Genomic DNA, 18,032 nt, shown 5'->3' with positions numbered 1-18,032 from the left:
TGTGTTCATGTGACTGCTGTAAAGCAAATCTCTAAATGCTGTTTACAGTGTAAGGGATGATTCAGACGAACGTTGCGTTTTTGCGCGCGCAAAAAACGCGGTGTTTTGCGCGCGCAAAAACCACTTGACAGCTGCGTGTGTCATCCGTGTATGATGCGCGGCTGCGTGATTTTCGCGCAGCCGCCATCATAGAGATGAGTCTAGTCGAAGTCAGTCACTGTCCAGGGTGCTGAAAGAGTTAACTGATCGGCAGTAACTCTTTCAGCACCCTCGACAGTGAATGCCGATCACAATATCGAGAAACCTGTTAAAAAAAAAGAAAAAGTTCGTACTTACCGAGAACTTCCCTCCCGGCCGTTGTCTTGGTGACGCGTCCTTGGTGACGCGCCTCTCTTGACATCGGGCCCCACCTCCCTGGATGACGCCGCAGTCCATGTGACCGCTGCAGCCTGTGCTTGGCCTGTGATTGGCTGGATCACTTGGACTGTGATTCACTTGGACTGAATTGTCATCCCGGGAGGTCAGACTGGAGGAAGAAGCCGGGAGTTATCGGTAAGTCAGAACTTCTTTTTTTTTTTACACGTTCATGTATATTGGGATCGGAAGTCACTGTCCAGGGTGCTGAAACAGTTTAACTCTTTCATCACCCTGGACAGTGACTATCTCCTGACGTCTCGTACCGGAATTTTTTTTGCCGGGTTCGGCCAAAACGAGTTCGGCCGAACCCGGTGAAGTTCGGTTCGGTTGTCCGGGTTCGCTCATCTCAAAGACACTCCGTTTGGATGTTTGGAAACAGAAAAGCACGTGGTGCTTTTCTGTTTACATTCATCCTTTTGACAGCTGGTGCGCTGTTTCAGTCGGTTCGCACGGAAGTGCTTCCGTGCGACCTGCGTGGTTTTCACGCACCCATTGACTTCAATGGGTGCGTGATGCGCGAAATACGCGGAGATATTGAGCATGTCGCGCTTTTTGCGCAGCGGACAAACGCTGCGCAAAAAGCACGGGCTGTCTGTACTGCCCCATAGACTTGTATTGGTCTGTGCGTGGCGCGTGAAAAACCACGCGGCCCGCACGGACCCAATACACGTTCGTGTGAATCCCCCCTAAAGCTGCAGCTAAGATTAGTTGGCTGCCCCATAATCAATTAAAGAGAATAAAATAAAAACATATAACATCAGATAATAAAAAATATTAGAAAAAATATTATAATCACTATATAGCTTTAATTATTTTTTTAATATATAGGTAGTTCATTCCCTGGAGCTGTAAATACCAAAAACAGGCATAATTGTGGAAAGATTCTCTGATTTACAATGTAGTGTGACCAGTATATGGACAGATAGAATTGTATTCCTGACAAAATTGGGTGCATTGAAAGCAGTAGATGGGCACCAACCTCGTCTATTGGCCTATGAGGACTGTCAATTTCCATCCACGATATCATGCAGTAAATGAACAAGCTGGAAAATATCTATTTTGATCTCAACTAATGTGGCCACCCACACATGACAGGTTGACAATGTGGAAAATACATTGGCAATTTTGTGGGAAGATTTCAAGGGAGAGGAACAAATAGAAAAAGCAATGTCTAGGTGAGACCGTTCATGCCTGAATATATCTGTGATTGTTTTCTGAATTTCATCAGTGAACAGACAATATGTCATCTCTAATTAGTAATTTGTTTGGTTGATGTCATTATTCTATTTGGTCTGTAGAGCAGATTTCAGATGAATCTCATACCAGCAACAATAATTAAACTGACTGTAAAGCTCCTGTTACACCGGCCGATAATCACAGGGAGATGTGCTGTCGACAATGATAATATTTTACTTTTTTAAAACAATATGATCAGCAGATGATTGAGCGTTTGTTCCTTTATTTGCTGATCGCTCCCCTGCCGTTTATACGGGGCAATTATCGGCGAGCGTTCTATGAATGCTTGTCTGCCCGATAATCGCCCAGCGTAAAACCCCGTTAAGTCTATTTTCACATGGGTCAGATATGCTGCAGAAAATTATACAGTGTATCCAACCCAGAAACAGCAGGCAAATCCGCCTGGAATATCCGCACCAAATCATGCTTATTTGGGTGCAGATTTTCGGACAGATTTGCAGAAAACAGTTGACAGAAAAAAAAAATTCTATACTCACCATGAACTTCATCACAGAGGGCCACCTGTACAGAGACCAGCCGTGGAATCAGGGACACGTTGCTATGGGAGCACCAGGAGAGGTAAGTATAGTCTTTGGAGTTTTTTTACACTTTGAAACTTTTTTTCTGCGCATATGCAACTAATCCGCTGCAAAATCTGAAGCAATGGACATATGTTGCAGATTTTGACTTCCCAATTGTACTCAATGTGCAAAGTTTGCAACAAAAGTGCAAGAACTGCAACATAAATTGACATGCTGCAGACTAAAAATCTGCACCACAGGTTAATTTACGCACGTATTGTGTGCATATTTTCAAATTTCATCAACTGTTCAATTCTTCAATTGTTCAAATGTCATCCACTTTGCTGCTACTGTAAACGATGAGGATTTTCTGCACAAGAAAATCCACAGCCTATCTGCCATGTGTGAACATACACTTACAGAGTTAGTTATGGTCGAGTTATGGTCGAGTTATGGTAGATGATTGAATGTATAGGGAAAGTTAAAGAGGCTCTGTCACCACATTATAATGTGGTGACAGAGCCTCTTTAAGGTCTAATTCCATGAACTTAATAACGCATGTTTGTAGTTAAGCACATCCTCTTACTCTCTGCCCCAGGCCAGGATTAAGGCATTGAAGAGTTGGTTCGGCTATAACAACAAACCCACTAACACCAAAATCCATTTTCCCTCCCTCCCTCTTTGCTTTTTCCCAAAAAAGACAACATACACGTTGCTTGATAGTGGAGAATAACGGCCACAGCAGCCTCTTTATTAAATAGCCAATACAAAACTTTACAACATATTATAAACAAACCTTTATAAATAGTAACAAAATGAAGAAGATAAGAGAAGGCCATATCCATGCTTTAAGGAGGTAAATCCCCGATAGCTCCATGTTGGTGTCAATGTTACTGCGCTCCCCCATTGGATTACAACACAAGTTCCTGGGGCCGGGTCCCGCAGGATCACCATTAAACCATTAAACACTCCATTTCAATTCCCAGAGTGGTTGCCATACCTCCGATGGGCCCCAAATCCAGAATAATATACCTGGTCCAACTGCTATGACAAATGAAGACATCAAAACACAACAATAGCCCTCACCATACCACCAGGAACAGAAAAAGTGCAGACAAGCTGCTTCCTGGTTTAGCCGTTGTCAGAATGGCGGGAAACCGGCAATACTTATTTTTATTAGCACTACACTCGACCTTCCTTACACTTCAGTCAATCCCAACCCCCCTACTAATCCTATGCTAGCCCAGCCCTGTTTATTCTCCCAATGGCCTCCCATTTAAACCAGGTCATGCCCCGATTCTCCAATATGCTGAGGCCCCGTTTCGTGCCCCTCTTACTCATGGTGGTCTGAGATCTAAGATGCTATTTGATTGATCTTCACACCGTAAACCTGCTTTAGCTCTTCTTGTGTGTCAAGGTGGTCACTAGCAAGTTTTTATCCCACAAGATATAAAACATAAACCTATAGTATCTTTACTTTATAATTATGTACAGTAAGTGGTCCTCAGTAAAGATCATCATAGCTTTTCCATCTCAGAGACAACTACAGAACTCCTTCAGTGTGTTACTTTAAAGAGGACCTATCACTAGGTCATATAAGTTGAACTGGTTAACTGACCCAGATAGCACTATCTCCCTAAATCCAGCAATATTTTTAGTTTTACAAAGACCCCCCCCCCCCCCCCGATTTTGGGGGTATGGCCCACTGTTGTGTTGGCTCCCTATATGCTAATCTGCTGTAGTTAGCCAACGGGGTGGAGCTAGCTTGTCTGCCTCTGATGGTGACCAATCTGCATGAGGCAGATGGAGGGTGGGTAGTTAACGCCCTGTTGGCTAACTACAGCAAATTATCATAGAGGGAGTCAACATAGTAGTGAGCCATGTCTCTGGAGCGGGAGGATCCAGGAAAAATAAGATAAACCGCACTGGAATCAGGGAGACAGCGCTATTCAGGTCAGTAAGCAAGTTCGACTTGCATGACCTAGTGACAGGTTCTCTTTAAGGTGCAGGAATGCAGCTCAAGCTTTTGCTGGATTGACTATACTGCCAAGCAGTGCACCTCAAATTCTAAAGTGCGCCTTCCTGGTGTTTTGTCCTACAGTTATTGGTGGGGCATATCTGTGGAAGTAGTTTTGACAGAAGTAATCTCATGCTGCACAGCCTTTCTCTGGCTGTACCCATGCTATACAGGGTTAAGGAGACAAATTAAATATAAATTGGACTTCTAATACTGGTCCCAGGCATCAGCATGTTCTGGCTGGTGAGGTCCCAGTACAAAAAAGGTTAAAATCCCTGCTATAAGGAATGGATGGGGTGTTTTATTTATTACTTTTTATTCTCTATTCTACTGTGTATTTCCATTTGCACTAGGGTATATTTTCTCTGTCATCCAAGAGAATCTGATGCCTCCCATTTTTTTATTTTAATCAATTATTTACAGCAGCTTAATATTCCTTTTCAGTTTAAATAATTTTGGTGCTTATGTTTCAAATATATAAACGTTTTAGACGCTCTTTAAAAGCAGCTTGTCCTGCCCAACTTCTTCTCTAGTGGTTCTCCAGTCAGTACAGGCAGCACAAGCTAAAATCTTTTTTTAAAACTTTGAAAGAATCTTTAGAGAGATTAGAGGGGATACTGTTGGGATGTCTGAGAGATTCCTCTATTCAAAAATGCAAAGGTTTATCCTATATTGCCGAGGCACACCACCTCATATAAACCTCCACCTTGGAGAACTTTAGTGCGTCTAGTAGATATTTATATCCTGAGTAAATGCAAAACATACTAAGGGTTTAGGAGAAATAGGCTATACTACTTTATTAGCTCCAAGGGAACAATTTAACGGGAATTCGATTGTGTTGACTCTATAAATAATTGGTAGTGAATAAGTATAACATCTCATGTTACATTGTTTTGGCTTCAAAATCAAAATACTTTCATATTCAAACCTGTTTTGGAAAGATTTAATCTTAAATCTGATTAGTGACTATAGGCAAGACTGAAAGTTTTGTGCATGAGGCCTATTACGTTTTACATCTGTATCATTTCCTCAATCAGTTTTTTTTAATGTAAATATAACAAGTTGTTTGGTATCCAAGAAGGATGTTTATGCTGCTTGCAGTGACTTTCACACCCAAGGCCGTCGTTAAACTGTAGATCACAATCTAATTTTGGGCAACTACCTTGACATTCTTATCTTCACGAATTACCATTTATATATATATATTCCAAATATATTTTCTATAATAAAATTATTTCTTTAATTAATTTACACTGTGATGAATTTTACCTGCATTTTAAATAATATTCATAATCGGCTCCACTCCTGTCAAGTACTCTAATATATATAAAATAATTTAGTGGTTTCTTCTTGTTACGGTTCACACCAGGGAAGTGGATCCTTGTACTGTAATTTGTTTAGCTCTGGCTAAACTGAAGTGCAGATTCTAAGGTATCTCACCCTCCTTAACCCTAGAACCCTCTGTTACAGGGTATGGTCTTTACCGGTTGGATTACCCGGTCACAGTCCTCAGAGTAGTCACCAATTAGCGGCAAATATGTTGTAGGGAATAGCAGAATCGTAGTCAAGAAAGAAGCCAGAAGAGGGCAACAGGGAAGTAGTAGAAGATGTGACAAACCAGATTATAAGGCAAGGATGTAACCAGGAAACAGACCAGGGATTGGTACCAGGAGGTCGAACAAAGAGTACCAGGCAACAAATCTGAATCCAGAGGCAAGGCTAAAGTCATGGTCAGGGTCAGAGTCAGCACCAATATAAGCAACTAGCAAATCAGAAAGTACCTTATCCACAGGTAAGGATAGTCTGGCAGATCTTCCCTTTTACCTGCCGCTTGCTTAACTGAGTCACATCTCTGCATGGTGACAGCTGACTGGCCTGTCCATTCACTTCTGAGCTACAGAGAATGTGATTGAGCAAAGACCTTAAGAAAGCCTGTAGGCCTGCTCGAATCAGCAACCCCTCAAACTCATTTGTATCGAATTAACATTTAAAAGATATCAACCGGACACTAAAAAAGTATGGTCTATCGGTTCATTGAATCCTCACATGAGAATATAAGATATCACTGGTTATAACTTAAAGTGTACCTGTAAAGATAACACAATAACACATGAAAAAGAAAGACCCAAGCAGTTGATAGGAATCAAGGACAAAGTATTTACAAAAAACTGCTACCAGCAGAAAAATTCCTTTTAATCCAACTGCCAATGACTAAATAAATGGACAAATAAATAAATGACCCCTGAGGACGCTGTCTAGCACAGCGAAACATGTCGGGGGGGGGGGGGGCTCTGATACCTAAAATTTTTAATCCAATATGAACCTCCGTTGCTTTCCACATATGTTAATGTTTGACTCGCTGGTCTGCAGCCGCGAGCAATACTGAATACAACATACATACACGTGGTCTAATGTGCACAGTCTGTTTATACCTTAAACAGAGGTGATATTACTTATTTTAACTAATTAGTGTAGTCAGTCTTTTTGCTTTATAGAAGCACAATAAAATTTGTTCATTTATTTATTTGTCCATTTATTTAGTCATTGGCAGTTGGATTAAAAGGAATTTGTCTGCTGGTAGCAGTTTCAACACAATAAAAAACGTTTCAATATATAATAAGTACCTTACTGCAAGCATTAGACTGCTATGCTATAGTCTTTTTCCCTTTCTGCTGCTCCATCGCTCTTACTTCAGCAATCCTAGCTCATTGTCAGTTGGAATCCGTAGCCAACAACATGCGACGCTGGCTACGGATTCTATGAAGAACAGTTGCTGAGGGGGAGGCACTATGTTGTTGTGTGCGCTCTCGAGCCTCCTCACTCTAAGGCCCCATTAACAGCAGTGCTCCTGACATCACTGTCCATATATGGTTAGTGATGTCCGGTGCTCCGGCTCTGGGAAAGCACCTGAGCAGAGCTCCTACTAAGGGATTCCAGCCGTGGAGCAGCCCATGATGTCACTGTCCATATATGGGCAGTGATGTCAGGAGCAGGGTGTTAGGGGAGAACAAATCATTTTCTGTACCCTGCAGCGCAGGGACACAGGTGCTGGATATGGGAACTAGACTCCCGGTGGATGTGAGGAAAGTGTCGGCGGTGTCGTGGCAATGATGCTTAAAGCGTCGTTTGTCATGGCAACGACGCCTACCCTCCCAGAACGACAGAACGGGGTTCCATCGGAGTAATGGGGGACTAGGGTCTCGGAGCGACGGCATCTTCATGACGTCAGGAGCGCAGGGGGAGGCAGAAAGAGCGCGAAGAGAGACAAGGGAAGACGTTGGGAATGCTTGAGAGAGAGGAGAGACCATTAGAGTGAGGAGAAGTACCTCTAGGAGCTTGTTGCCATCTGAGGAGAGGTGGCAGTGGCAGTGAAGAAGGGCAGCACAGAGAGAAATTGATTAGCAACAACAAGAGGCTTCCCAGAAACAACTAGCACCTGAGATAAGTGTTACTCCCACACTTCCTTGCTATTTAGGCCAGTTAATGGTGGTATGTGGAGCTGCTAATACATTTATAGACTGTTTATGATCGTCTGAGAATTATAGTAGTACATTGGGACAGTGGTCAGTCCGGTCCTGTTATCTCTGATCATATAGATTTAAGCCTGTGTCCCTGTGATCAAAGTAAAAAGTTAATATATCTACTGTTAAATCTAAAACCCTGTATAAAGTTATTAAAGTGAATCAGCGTAAAGACTGGGAGCAAGGAAATATTAGTGAATGGTGGCCGTATATGTTCTCAATTCTGCACCCCAACAATTTCGCTGCCTTTCGAGGCGTGCACGGTCAGTGACGGTCGCCGCCTCATGGAGGGAGAGGAAAAAAATTTGAAAGCTAGCGATTAGCGTCGCAACGACCCACAGTGGTGCCGGAAGGTTCGGATACACCCACGGCTCAACTAGGAGGGCGGGGGTATGTCTCCTGACATAGCATTCTGGCAATAGCAGGTAGCTCCCACCGTGACTGTCAGAGGTGCGTAGGCAGCCGAGCTGAGTAGCGTAGGTTCAGGCCCAACCTATCTCAGGAGGACTCCAGCGGGATCGACGTCCCCAACCTCAGTTTTGTCCGCTTGCTCCCATAAAGAAAGAAGTACTGTTGTATCGTTGTTATAAAAATAAAGGAATTGGTGTCGTATCCGTTATTCTTCTATCAAGAAACCCCCCCTACAAGTGCTAGGGTCCCCAGGTAGAGCACTAGAAGAGGCTCTGCTCGGGACTCTGGGCCATGAAAAGCTCCTGACCTCACTGCCCATATTTAGGGCAGTGACGTCAGGAGCTTTCCCTGGTCCGGAGTCCTGGGCAGAGCCTCTACTAGCGTTCTGCACAGGGATTCTGGCTTTGGGGAAGCCCCAGACGTCACTGTCCATATATAGGCAGTGTCGTCAGGAGCAGTGCTGGGGTCCCGAGGTAGAACGCTAGAAAAGGCTCTGCCCGGGACTCTGGGCAAGGAAAAGCTCCTGACGTCACTGCCCATATATAGGCAGTGACGTCAGGAGCTTTCCCTGGTCTGGAATCCCGGGCAGAGTCTCTACTAGCGCTCTAAACAGGGATTCCGGCATTAGGATTGCCCCAGACGTCACTGTCCATATATGGGCAGTGACGTCAGGAGCAGGGCTATGGTCCCCAGGAAGAGCGCCTCAAGAGGCTCTGCCCGTGACTCTGGGCCAGGAAAAGCTCCTGACGTCACTGCCCATATATAGGCAGTGACACCAGGGGCTTTCCCTGGTCTGGAGTGCCAGGCAGAGCTTCTACTAGCGCTTTGCACAGGGATTCCGGCTCTGGGAAAACCCCTGATGTCACTGTCCATATATGGGCAGTGATGTCAGGACCAGTGCTATGGTTCCCAGGCAGAGCGCCTCAAGAGGCTCTGCCCGTGACTCTGGGCAGGAAAAGATCCTGAGGTCAATGCCCTTATATTGGCAGTGATTTCAGGAGCTCCCAAAGATATATATTTAAAGTGTACCTATCATTTAAAAAACTTTTGACATGTCATAGTGACATGTCAGAAGTTTGGATCAGTGGGGGTCCGATTACTGAGACCCCCACAAATCATTAAATCAAAGCTGCAGAAGCACTCAGGTGAGTGCTGTGCCGCTTCGTATTTGCTCGTATCTGCATGGCTCGGAAAGTCGAGCGAGCAGTCTACGGACTTTCTATTGAGCCTGTACACCGCTCGCTCAGTTTTCTGAGGAAAGCTGAGCAGAGCCAAGCGGAAACTAAGCGAAACAGCATGCTTGAGAAAGGTCCTAAGGCTGGACAGAAACGTTGCATCTCTGCATTTGATTGAATAAATCACTTTATTTTTGCTCATATTGGAGTGCTGCTGAATTTCTTTTTGATATATGTGTATATATGTACAGGTTTATTATTGCAAGAAAAGCACAGTTTTTTTTAATGAAGATAACATTAAATTAATCAGAAATACACTCTATACATTGTTAATGTGCTAAATGACTATTCTAGCTGCAAACGTCTGGTTTTTAATGCAATATCTACATAGGTGTATAGAGGCCCATTTCCAGCAACCATCACTCCAGTTTTCTAATGGTACATTGTGTTTGCTAACTGTGTTAGAAGGCTAATGGATGATTAGAAAACACTTGAAAACCCTTGTGCAATTATGTTAGCACCGCTGTAAACAGTTTTGCTGTTTAGAGAAGCTATAAAACTGACCTTCCTTTGAGCTAGTTGAGAATCTGGAGCATTACATTTGTGGGTTCGATTAAACTCTCAAAATGGCTAGAAAAAGAGAGCTTTCATGTGAAACTCGACAGTCTATTCTTGTTGTTAGTAATGAAGGCTATTCCATGCGAGAAATTGCCAAGAAACTGAAGATTTCCTACAACGATGTGTACTACTCCCTTCAGAGGTCAGCACAAACAGGCTCTAACCAGAGTAGAAAGAAAAGTGGGAGGCCCCGCTGCACAACTGAGCAACAAGACAAGTACATTAGGTCCTCAACTGGCAGCTTCATTAAATAATACCCGCAAAACGCTAGTGTCAACGTCTACAGTGAAGAGGCGACTCCGGGATGCTGGCCTTCAGGGCAGAATGGCAAAGAAAAAGCCATATCTGTAATGGCGGGGTAAGGAGACAGACACGTGAGCCCTAATCTACCCGCCACTCAGTCCCTGCCTACTTGTAACGGCCCGTCCTAAGCGACGGCGTACAACTGGGCGACGGTCCCTACGCTCACTAAGTGCACGACAGACAAACAGACAAGGGTACACAGAAGCAAAGGGAAATGGGGCTGTTGCCCACGGCAACCCCGTGAGCAACAAGAATAGTGAACGAGCCGAGTCAAACCAGGAGAGGACGAGGTACAAAACGCAGAGCAGGAGAATAGACAGTCAAGCCAGGGTCAATATGAAGCAGAAGACAAGTAGTAAGCAGCAGCAGCAAGGCCAGGAAACAGACTGAAAAGAATCACAGGCAAAGGAGGAGCAGGAAGTGAGGGTATAAATAGACAGAGGGCGGGAGCTAGCTCCGTCTGGCCAGGCTGTGATAGGCTCTCCCACTCCTCAGCCTCCCAGGCTGATTGGTGGAAGAAGGGGTCACTCGACCAGACTTAGGAGCAGGTGCAGAGTGAGTAACCACGGGCGTCGACACAGAAGCTGTGTCTGGCCGATCCTTTACAATATCTGAGACTGGCTAATAAAAGGAAAAGATTAATATGGGCAAAAGCACACAGACATTGGACAGAGGAAGATTGGAAAAAAGTGTTATGGACTGACGAATCGAAGTTTGAGGTGTTTGGATCACACAGAAGAACATTTGTGAGATGCAGAACAACTGAAAAGATGCTGGAAGAGTGCCTGACGCCATTTGTCCAGCATGGTGGAGGTAATGTGATGGTCTGGGGTTGCTTTGGTTCTGGTAAAGTGGGAGATTTGTACAAGGTAAAAGGGGTTTTGAATAAGGAAGGCTATCACTCCATTTTGCAACGCCATGCCATACCCTGTGGACAGCGCTTGATTGGAGCCAATTTCATCCTACAACAGGACAATGACCCAAAGCACACCTCCAAATTATGCAAGAACTATTTAGGGAAGAAGCAGGCACCTGGTATTCTATCTGTAACGGAGTGGCCAGCGCAGTCACCAGATCTCAACCCCATAGAGCTGTTGTGGGAGCAGCTTGACCGTATGGTACGCAAGAAGTGCCCATCAAGCCAATCCAACTTGTGGGAGGGCCTTCTGGAAGCATGGGGTGAAATTTCTCCCGATTACCTCAGCAAATTAACAGCTAGAATGCCAAAGGTCTGCAATGCTGTAATTGCTTCAAATGGAGCATTCTTTGACGAAAGCAAAGTTTGAAGGAGAAAATTATTATTTGAAATAAAAATCATTATTTCTAACCTTGTCAATGTCTTGACTATATTTTCTAGTCATTTTGCAACTCATTTGATAAATATGAGTGTGAGTTTTCATGGAAAACACAAAATTGTCTGGGTGACCCCAAACTTTTGAACGGTAGTGTATGTGTGTGTGTGTGTGTGTGTGTGTGTGTGTGTATATGTGTGTGTATATATATATATATATATATATATATATGTATCAAAGAAAAGAGTCTGGAAGCAGCACTCAGCAAAAAAATTTGAATTTATTCACCCAACACAGCAGTTGGGTGTGTTGGGTGAATAAATTCACATTTTTTTGCTGAGTGCTGCTTCCAGACTCTTTTCTTTCATACATGTATGAGGAGCACGTCACTCCTTGATTTTTGAAGCTAGCACCAACCGCTTCTTGGTTATTGACACAGAGCTGCTCCTATCCCTTGTTCTATTGTATGTATATATATATATATATATATATATATATATACACCTATACACTGTATATGTATGTATATATATATATATATATATATATATAGGTATATATACCTATATATATATATATATATAAATGTATATATGTGTGTGTGTGTATATATATATATATATGTATATATGTATATATATATATATATATATATATATACACATACACACGCACATATATATTACTATAATGCAGGGATCCAGTGATGTCATCTCTCAGCCCTTGTCTGTCTCTTGCCATGCAGAAGATGTCTGTAGAGATACTATATGCTGGGGAGAGATTGCAGCAGGAGATTCTGCAACCTGATTGGTTAAACTGCTAGTTTATGAGCTGAAAGCTCAGCATCATGGGAAATAAGGGTATTGCTCTGGCCTCAGTTTCCTTAGTTGACGTCACATACAGGAAGTGTCCGCCCACTTAATGAAGACGCAAGAGATCTTACCTGTAGTGCTCTGACGTGTATAACGGCTGGTTCTCGGGCTGGAAGTAGCTATCTGCATAATATTGGTATCGTCGGAATTGTAGTGAAATCTCTATTCAGCTGTGCAAATATGATTTTTAGGCAATATCATAGGCGGTACTCTTTTAAAATAATGCTGACAGATGCATTTTAATGTATACAAGGGCATGTTGATTAAAATGTCACAGCAAATAACCTGAGCCCTGTAACATGACATGTAGTAGATACAGACGTTCCATGTGATATTTTATTGACCATGACAGGAGCTGATGTGCATTGTCATTTCTATTATTTGCAACATTGTGTTTGTGATTGAAAAATCAATTATTGGACATTTCTATAAGTACTACGTAGATAGAATCAGCTACAGACAAAATCAATGTCTGTTGTGAAAGCAAGGAACTTCCGTGCAAGTCGACCATGAGATACTTCAAAAATATAAGATGTCAACTGAAACGTTATATTATTTCTAAAACAATCAATACCTCTGCACCTGTAGTCAGACATCAGTCTGTAAGCAGAACTACTCTTATGTATGCAACTTTAACCCCTTCAGGACCACGGCTCATTGACCCCTTTTTGTCTAGAGCAAAATGTCTAGTTTTCAAATAAAGCAGTCTAGATAAATGCTTTTATTAGTTTACCTGAGTGTAGTAAAATGGATGCTAGTAAAATGAAATAGATTATAATTGTTTATGCCTTGTATGGCGGATTAATGTCAGAAAAAGGGGAAAAAATGGTTTTCTTGGTTGGTTCCTGTGTCTTGGTTTAACCAGTAAATTCACCTAAAAAACGATACATCTAGAACAAAGCTATAATATCCCCAAAAAGGTTGATACCTTAATTTTAAAATGGTTTCCCGACAATAGGAAAACCTCAAATTGAAAATAATAAATATTGCTATATTTTTTTCTGAAACTGTACACCAGCTAATGGCATTTGACAGGCTTCGGCACTCAGGTTTTTAGATACTGGCCAAAACCCATATTGTCTATGATAAAGCCACTATAGACAAGAGTTACCACAGACTGTGAGGATTGAAAAAAATGGCCATGTGATGTGATATCATTATCAATGACCTTCCATCTTGTCAGGATCTAAACACCCTAGCGACAGGGGCTAACAGAAGCCAGTTGTTGGGAATTGAAGCCTCAACGTATATTTGGCATCTGCACATGGATGCAAAAAGAGGGATAGGGCTGCGGCTTTAACATAGCATATGTTCTGCATGAGCAGGGCCGCCATCAGGGGGGTATTAGGGGTAGTAGTGTAGGGGGCCCGGCCAAAATTAATTGAAAGGGGGGCCCGGCAACTGCCGCGACTTGCCTTTGGTAGAAAAAAACAGGCCCCTGCAATGGGGCCTGTTTTTTTCACCACAACAATGTCGTGAGCTGCGGGCCCCCCTCTCGTGAAACACCGCCGTGAGCTGCGGGCCCCCCTCTTATCACCGCCGCGAAACACCGCCCGCTTGCGCGCGTACGAGCGAGCGCGTGAACGACCGCAAGCGCGCGCGCCCGCACGCGAACGACCAGGCGCGCCGCCGAGAGGGAGGCGGTGCGCCCGCAACACAAGATCTAGGGGGAAGGACAGCCACACTGGACAGCGGCGCAGTCTACTTACCTGCTGGCCCGCCTCCGAATCGTCCTCCTCGTCCGCCTCCGACTCCTCGTCCTCGTCCGACTCCGCCTCCTCGTCCGACTCCGCCTCCTTCTTCTCCAGAGCGTGGCTGCGTAAGGAGAGGGGAAGGAGTCTAGTTGTTGCGCGGCGGCAGTTCTACCATCCCCGCCATTTTCTGGAGCCTGGAGGTGAAGGACGACATCTGGACCGAAGACATCGCCTGAAGAGGACTGGAGTGGGAGCAGCTCTTCTGACACGGTGAGTAAAGTGTCTCAAAGTGCTGTTTATGTACGTTATGTATGGCCCTGTTCACACAGAGTATTTTGCAGGCCGAAAAAATCTGCCTCAAAATTCCTTAAAGAATTTTGAGGCAGATTTTGACCTGCCCATACTATCTTGCCACGTTTTTTGCTGCGTTTTTTGCCCGCTGCGATTGAGGACAGCAGACAAAAAACACAGCGAAAAATGCATTTTCTGCCTCCCATTGATTTAGATGGCAGGTCAGAGGCGGAACCGCGGCAAGAAAGGACGTGCTGCTTTTTCTTTTTTCCGCGACTGGCTCCCATTGATTTCAGATTAAATCAATGGGAGGCGGTTTTGGAAGTTGTTTGGTGCTGATTCTGACGCAGTGTCCGAGTCAATATCAAGGCCCAAAAACTCTGTGAACTGGGCCTTATTGTTAGGGCTTATTCAGACGAACGTGTAATACATCCGTGCAACGCGCGTGATTTTCACGCGCCTCGCACGGACCTATGTTACTCTATGGGGTCGTGCAGACTGTCAGTGATTTTCACGCAGCGTGTGTCCGGGTGTCCGCTGCATAAAACTCACGACATGTCCGATATTTGTGCATTGTTCGCGCATCACGCACCCATTGAAGTCAATGGGTGCGTGAAAATCACGCCCAGCACTTCCGCAGCAGTATAAACTATGAATGAAAACAGAAAAGCACCACGTGCTACAAACATACAAACAGAGTGTCATAATGATGGCGGCTGCGCGAAAATCACGCAGCCGCGCATCATACGCTGCTGACACACGGAGAGGTTATGACCTTTTGCATGCGCTAAACGCCACGTTTTTGCGCACACAAAAAGCACACACTTGTGTGAATCCGGCCTTAGGGTAGGAACACACTAGGCATGAACACTGCGGATTTTATGCAACACATTTTATTGTGGAAAATCCGCAGCGTATTACAGTCGCAGCAGAGTGGATGAGATTTGAACAAATCTCATCCACACGCTGCAAAAAAAATGGACCTGTAGTGTGGCTTTTTAAGCCGCAGCATGTCAATTTATGCTGCAGAATCGCTGCTCCTCTGTTGCGGAAATGCTGCGGTTCTGCCGCAAAAATCACACATGAGCTTCCGCTCCGGGGTTCCGTCTGAGGTTTCTGTCGGGTGAACCCCGCAACGGAAAGTGAAAGTGACAGCACAGCTTCCGTTTCAGTCACCATTGATCTCAATGGTGACGGAAACATCGCTAATGGTTTCCGTTCGTCACCATTCCGGCAGGTTTTCGGACGGAATCAATAGCGTAGTCGACTGCGCTAATGGTGACGGAAACGGAAGCTTTCACTTTCCGTTGCGGGGTTCACCCGATGGAAACCTCAGACGGAACGGAAGCGAACGGTGATGTGAACAGGCCCTAACACCAAAGTTTTGTATTTTTTTAAGCTGGTTCACAAAAAAAAATAATTCCAAATTCTACTGGACCAACTGCCTATTTAGAGACCGGCAGCAGCTCCAGGAGCGACATCATAAGGAACACACTAGGCGGATATGCTGAGTAAAACTACACAGCTTATCCGCCCCCGGTAGCCGCAGGGAATTCCGCCAGCAAAACCGCACCAAATAGTGGCGCAGGTTTCGTGAGGCGTGTCCGCTGCGGGAATCCTGCAGGGAAAAAAAAGTTTCGACTTGCCCCGGCCGTAGTTTAGATGACGCATCTCTCTCTTCTGAACGTAGCCCCGCCTCCTGGGATGACGCTGTAGACCATGTGACCTGCAGCAGTCACATGGGATGAAACGTCATGACAGGAGGCCGGGCTGCGCTAAGAATAGAGGATCGCGTCACTAGGACTACGGCCGGGGCAAGTCTAAACTTTTTTATAAATTTAAAAAAGTGCCTTTTTTTTTTTTTCTCATGTGTGCTTTTTGCGGCAGAACCGCAGCATTTCCGCAACAGAGGAGCGGCGATTCCACAGAATAAATTGACATGCTGCGGCTTAAAAAGCCAAAAGCCACACGGCAGGTCCATTATTTTTGCAGCGTGTGGATGAGATTTGTTCCAACCTCACCCACTCTGCTGCGACTGTAATACGCTGCGGATTATCCACAATAAAATGTGTTGCATAAAATCCGCAGCGTTCATGCCTAGTGTGTTCCTACCCTAAGGCCGGATTCACACAAGCGTGTGCTTTTTGTGTGCGCAAAAACGTGGCGTTTTGCGCATGCAAAAGGTCCATAACCGCTCCGTGTGTCAGCAGCGTATGATGCGCGGCTGCGTGATTTTCGCGCAGCCGCCATCATTATGACACTCTGTTTGTATGTTTGTAGCACGTGGTGCTTTTCTGTTTTCATTCATAGTTTATACTGCTGCGGAAGTGCTGGGCGTTATTTTCACGCACCCATTGACTTCAATGGGTGCGTGATGCACGAAATACGCGGAGATATTGAGCATGTCGCGCTTTTTGCGCAGCGGACAAACGCTGCATGAAAATCACTGACAGTCTGAACGGCCCCATAGAGTAACATAGGTCCGTGCGAGGCGCGTGAAAATCACGCGCGTTGCACGGATGTATTACACGTTCGTCTGAATAAGCCCTAACAATAAGGCCCAGTTCACAGAGTTTTTGGGCCTTGATATTGACTCGGACACTGCGTCAGAATCAGCACCAAACAACTTCCAAAACCGCCTCCCATTGATTTAATCTGAAATCAATGGGAGCCAGTCGCAGAAAAAAGAAAAAGCAGCACGTCCTTTCTTGCCGCGGTTCCGCCTCTGACCTGCCATCGAAATCAATGGGAGGCAGAAAATGCATTTTTCCCTGCGTTTTTTGTCTGCTGTCCTCAATCGCCGTGGGCAAAAAACGCGGCAAGATAGTGTGGGCAGGTCAAAATCTGCCTCAAAATTCGGTGCGCGGTTCCAGGCGGTCGCCGGTGCGCATGCGCGGGAGTTTGCGGGTGCGCGATCGGTCGCACGGGCGGCAGTGTTTGACGGCCCCCATGACGACCCCCATGCTACCCAGGGCCGCCATCAGGGGGGTATTATGGGTACTGATGTGAGAGGCCCGGCCAAACCTAATTGAAAGGGGGGGGGCCCGCAGCTCACGACATTCTTTTGGTGAAAAAAACGGGCCCCATTGCAGGGGCCTGTTTTTTTTCTACCAAAGGCAAGTCGCGGCAGTTGACGGGCCCCCCTTTCAATTAGGTTTGGCCGGGCCTCTCACATCAGTACACATAATACCCCCCCTGATGGCGGCCCTGGGTACCATGATATAGTGCTGGACGGAGTACCGTTAACAGGCGGTGCCATGGTAGGGGGGCCCAGAAAATTTAGCTGTAGGGGGCCCTGAAATTCCTGATGGCGGCCCTGTGCATGAGCATGTAAGGGCGGCACAACCAGTGCAATATACGAGCACAGGAACCAGGCAGGGTGCAGATTTTACACAATATCAGTCTCTGCAAATATCCACATATCACAGGCTTCCCCTCAGCTCCAACATCAGTGAGAACAGTCCCAAAAGTTCTCAGCCACACTCCTGTAGCTGTCTCAGTCTCCATAGTTTTCTCCATATGCTGCTCTCTTTCCAGACTTTCCATTCAGGGGGTCTCTCTGTAGTCTCCCTTTATACCAGGGGTGGAGAACCTTTTTTCTGCCAAGGACCATTTGGATATTTACAGTATAACATCATTCGCGGGCCATACAAAATTATCAACT

The 18,032-nt window shown here is 45.0% G+C and overlaps 1 protein-coding gene across 2 annotated transcripts in view; it reads left to right on the top strand.

Moving 5' to 3' along the window:
- Positions 1-18,032, top strand: part of CLVS1 (clavesin 1) — a 104,826-nt gene that overhangs the window by 22,342 nt on the left and 64,452 nt on the right. The gene's annotated exons all lie outside the window — the stretch shown is intronic.

This window comes from Rhinoderma darwinii, chromosome 5, assembly GCF_050947455.1.
Source record: "Rhinoderma darwinii isolate aRhiDar2 chromosome 5, aRhiDar2.hap1, whole genome shotgun sequence".
Classification (NCBI taxonomy): domain Eukaryota; kingdom Metazoa; phylum Chordata; class Amphibia; order Anura; family Rhinodermatidae; genus Rhinoderma; species Rhinoderma darwinii.
Note: the sequence above shows the minus strand (reverse complement) of the source record. Positions and strands in the feature narration are given on the sequence as shown.